The 5,245-nt window shown below is 32.3% G+C and overlaps 1 long non-coding RNA gene across 1 annotated transcript; it reads right to left on the minus strand.

Annotated features, from left to right (window-relative positions):
* Positions 1-1,061: 1,061 nt before the first annotated feature.
* Positions 1,062-3,309, minus strand: LOC105547873. The gene is made up of 3 exons (XR_001007295.1): positions 3,227-3,309; positions 2,264-2,348; positions 1,062-1,381 (listed from the first exon to the last, which is right to left on the minus strand). It is a non-coding gene; the product is annotated as an uncharacterized LOC105547873 (long non-coding RNA).
* Positions 3,310-5,245: the final 1,936 nt, after the last annotated feature.

The raw sequence follows: 5,245 nt of genomic DNA on the forward strand, positions 1-5,245 counted from the left end.
AAAATTGACTCCTACTTCCCAGCATCTATATGATCACTAATCAAAAAGAGGTAACACCCTTGGGTCCATTTCGTTCTGAGATGGAGTTTTGCTCTTGTTGCCCATGCTGGAGTGCAATGGTGCAATCTTGGCTCACTGCAACCTCCACCTCCTGAGTTCAAGTGATTCTCCTGCCTCAGCCTCCCGAGTAGCTGGCATTACGGGCATGCACCACCACGTCCGGCTAATTTTTTTGGATTTTTAGTAGAGACAGGATTTCACCACATTGGGAGCTGGGAGCTAGTGTTTCATTTTATGTTGATAGTATATCTTGAATCATCACATGGTTGAAGTCCATCACACCATCTTCATATTTGTCGAATTATATATTTAATACTTTCATGATGGATCAATTTTAAATAATAATAATATGTAAATCCATGAATCCAAAGTAAAAGAAGTAGATTCTTACATATTCTTAACATCAATCTATCATTTCAAACATTGATCGTCATTTGCAAATGACCCTGGGAAATAGATCAGATTTTGTTTTCTGCAAACCTTTAGGTTCCAGACACATATTATTCATCACCCACGACTTCTAAACCATCAATCATTGGTTCAGGTTTACATGTCTTTTTCCTCATACTACTTTATATTTGCTTATTGATTAATTCTCAATTCATCAAACATAATAAAATAATTATCTGTGAATCAAAAAATCTCCAAGAGATTCTTATATCCCTAACATCTATCTATGGAATCATGTCATTCATGTCATAGATGATGAATATATGTCTGGAACTCTAGGTCCAAGAAGTTAACCTCTACTTGTATTTTTATCTGTTTATATTTGTTTAATGGTTCTATCAGTCATATATTAGTAATAATAAACCTAAATCTATGACCCCAAGATAAGAAAATGATCTTTGTATGTTTCTGACATTGTCTACAGGATCATTTCCAACAGAAGCAAAAACCTAGATTATTTTCTTCTCATATTCATCATCCATGACTTTTATGCCACCAGTTGTCAACATTGATCCATAGCTGGGTCTCTCTTTCATCATTCATTTCTAAATATTTATTGAATAAATCATTTGTTCTTTGATAATAAAATGAATACACGATTTCAAAAACCCAACAACAAGATATTTGAAGAATCCTTACATTTGTCTACAGAATCATTTCCCACAGAGACTATATCTCTTTGATTAATTAACCTCAATGTTGCACATTGTCCTTGAACCAGTTAACTTTTTATTATATTAAATAATTTTTAATAACACCAGGAATACTATTAAACAACCTAAACCAAGACAGGAGCCATTACTCACATTGGCCTAACACAGAGGCAACATAGCCTTGATCACAGAGAAATGATCAGCTCACTGCATCCATTCTGAAAACCGCAAAGCAGAGTAGATGATTAAAAAATTGAATATTCTTTCCATCAATCTATATTTTTCACCATTCATTTACATAGTCATTTGAGTATTTATTTTTTCTTAATACAACAAATGTGAAACTTGCAACTAACTCAGAGCACTAACCATTACTTATTGCTGTCTATATGATCCTTAGTCAAAGATGTATTACACTTGGTCCATTAATTATCCATCCATTTCAATTTATATTAGTATTATTGTTCTTTACTATACATCCCAACATTAAATAATACTCCACCTTCATCTGTATTAATTTATACATGTTTATTTTTCATTGCTATTTTAATAATATAACATTTTCATAATTCATAGACATAAAGAAAAAGAACAAGGTTCTTGTATTTCCCTGACATCTGTCTACAGGAGTTTTTCAGACAGAGGGACTAGGCTAGATACTGCTTGTGATGGACCTCAGAGTTCCAGATATGTATTCATTGTGTGACTCATAGGCCACCAGTGGTCATCATCAGTCCAGCCAGAATTGGCCCTGTTTCTCTCCTTTTATTTATAAGTAGTTTCCTAATGATTCATTAATTCACTAACAATAACATAAATACCTCTGGATCACCAAGTTTTAAGGACAAGATCCTTAAGTATCCATAATATCTGTCTATATAATCATTTGCTTCAATTAGTATATTAATACTTCCTTCATTAGTCATGTTCATTAACATAACATCTGTTAATCTACACAATATTTCATGTCAAGTCCATATGTATCCTTGGGACATGGCTGGCCTTCCTTCATTACATTAATATATAATACTTTTAAAATATTACACTGAATATCCTAAACAAATAAGCAAAAGCAAAAAATAATTTTACTATTAACTCACATTGGCTCATGTGCACCTCTACAGAGCGACAGACATGGGGCTCCAGATCAAGGCCAGATGTTCTGCCAGCCCAGATGTGTCCATTCTGGGAAGTGCAAAGCAGAGAAGATGATGGGATTGAAATATTTTTCATGGATTCATTCATTCGACCCTTCTCTTAGTCATTCAGGTATCTATTAATTGTGGTAATACTTATCAATTTTCTTTTAAAAAAATGAACAATAACACACTTGTTCTGATGCAAAATAAGAAACTTGACTATACTGCCTTTGTCATCCTTAGTCAAAAAACAACACTTGAATTGTTTGTTTTTTTAATGGTATTCAGATTTTCAATAGGTTTTAATGATTTCTGTTGTCTCATCATTTACATTGAGTGGACATGCTTCACATTCCCCATCTTTACTTTTTTATATGTGAACATTGATTATTACATCAATGAATTTATTTTAAAGAAGAATCAAAATTCATAAAAACAATCAAGAAGATGGTCCTTTTGTATTTCCAAAACCTAACTACAGGATCACTTCAAAAGCAATAGACTATATTTCCTCCTCTATTGAACCTCAGAGTTCTAGACACACATTATTCAGCATCTTTGACTTCTATGTCACCAGTTTTCATCATTGGCTCAGGCTTAGAACTCTTTAGCTTAATTCTCATCTACATGTATTTATGCATTAAATCACTAATATTAATTTTATAACCCATGTAAATATAATATCCAAAGAGTAAGAGCATAGAATATTCTAGAACTTTCTATACAATCTGTCAGTTTGATATATCTTACATGAATTATCCTCATTGTGTCATAAATGAGCTAGTAAATATACTGTTTCAACTAACTGCATATTTATTATTGGCTGAGGTTGGCCTTTTGGATGATTTTTTACACTTTCATGATATTATGAATACCCTTTAAAAAGTCTCCTAGAGAAAGACATGAAATTTAACTATTACTCACACTGATCTCTATGCTCCTAACCAACAGTAGCAACCATGAATCTCATGACCATGAATGCTTAGGTGAGCTCAAGTGCATCCATTCTGCAGAATACAAAGAGCAGGTAATTAAAAAAAAAATTCACACCTTATCTCCATTGATCCTTTCCACATTTCCGTTATTCAGTTATTTTGATATTGATTATTGTTTCAGAATGGAAATGTTTTCTCTCATAACAAAAGGAAAAATATCAAATGAGACTGAATCAGAAAATGAAACTGACTCTTCTTATTAGAGTCTAGATGAACCTTAGCCAAAGAGGTGACATTCATGATCCATTTCCTTAAAGGGCATCAGGGTTTAAAATTTTTAATGATAATATTTCTTACATCATCATGTGTATTCATAATTGAACAATGATTCACTCTCTATTTACTAATTCTTGTTTAATTGTTCTATCATTTATCTATCGATGATAAATCTAAATCTATTAATCCAAAGTAAGAATATGATCTTTCCACATTTCTGATATCTATCCAATTACGTTTTCTGTTGGACCTCAGAGTTTCAGACACACAGTATTCATCGTCCATGACTCAAACGCCATCAGTAGTCATCATTGGTCCATGTTTGGATCCCTTTTCTTCATTTGTTTCTACATTTGTTTGAATAAATCATTAATTAATTAATAACAACTAAATAAACATGTGATTTACAAAGCCCAAGACAAGATCCTTGAAAATCCCTAATATTAGTCTATGGAATCATTTCCCACACAGACTATATATATGTCTTTCATTAATTGACCTCTATGTACATTAACAGTTAATCAAAATAATATTTTGTATCATATCTATAACTGGCTCATTTAGCTATTTAAGTATGTTTAACACTTTTTAAATTTAGTTTAACACTAACACCCTGAAACAAATGGCACAGAGCAAAGTAAGAACTTTGACTGTTACTCACATTGGTCTCTTTCCTAAGAAGGACATTTAATCTTGATCATAGAAGAATGCTTAAGTCAGCTCAGTGCATCCATTCTGAAGAGTGCAAGGCAAAGAAGATGAAAATATTGAGACATCCTCTCTATTGGTCCATATTTTACACTGTTCATTTACACAGTTATTTATGTATTTATTAATTTTTCTCTTAATACAACAAATGTTAAACTTGCAACTGATTCAGAGCAATAACTATTACTTACCACTGACTATAGGATCTTTGGTGAAAGATGTAATATGCTGATCTACTTATTATCGATCTCAATTTATATTAGTACTATTTGTTCTTATACATTTTAACATCAAACAGTAATTTATGTCTCATCTTTATTTATACATGTTTACTGACTCTACCATTGCTACTTTAATTAAAATATTTTTTAGAATTAATAAACATAAAGACAAGAATAGGCCATAGTGTTCTCCTGATATCTGTCTATAGGAGCATCTAAACAGAGGGGATGGAATGGACTAGATTCCTTTTGGTTTGCACCTCAGAGTTTCAGACATCTATTATTCATCACGCAAGATGCATACGCTGGCAGTTGTTACTATTGGTCCAGGAAGGACCACTTTCTCCTCATTCGTATATGCCATCCTCCAGCAAGCAGTAATACCTTTGACTCACTCATTCTTAATAGAAAGAAGACATCAGTGCTTTTAATATAAATGGATAGTATTTCTTGTTTCACCATATATTTCCGTAATTGGACAGGGCCTCACTCTTTTTGTCTTTATGCAGTTAAAATATATTTGCTTATTGATTCATTGATCCAATTATAAAAATAGAGGGAAAATGCATGAACAAGAAGAACAAGAACAACATCCTCAAATATTCCTAATGTCTATCCTTAGGATCAGAAGGTGAAGACCAGATTTTTTATTATATTGGACCTCAGACTTCCAGACCTGTATTCATCGTCCATGACTCATACGCCACCAGTCATCATCATTGGTCCAAGATTCACTCCATCTTTCTTCATGTCTATCTACATTTGTTTTTTGATTAATTAATCAATTCATTAACAGTGCTGTA

The sequence above is a fragment of the Mandrillus leucophaeus genome, unplaced genomic scaffold (assembly GCF_000951045.1).
Source record: "Mandrillus leucophaeus isolate KB7577 unplaced genomic scaffold, Mleu.le_1.0 Scaffold4, whole genome shotgun sequence".
Classification (NCBI taxonomy): Eukaryota; Metazoa; Chordata; class Mammalia; order Primates; family Cercopithecidae; genus Mandrillus; species Mandrillus leucophaeus.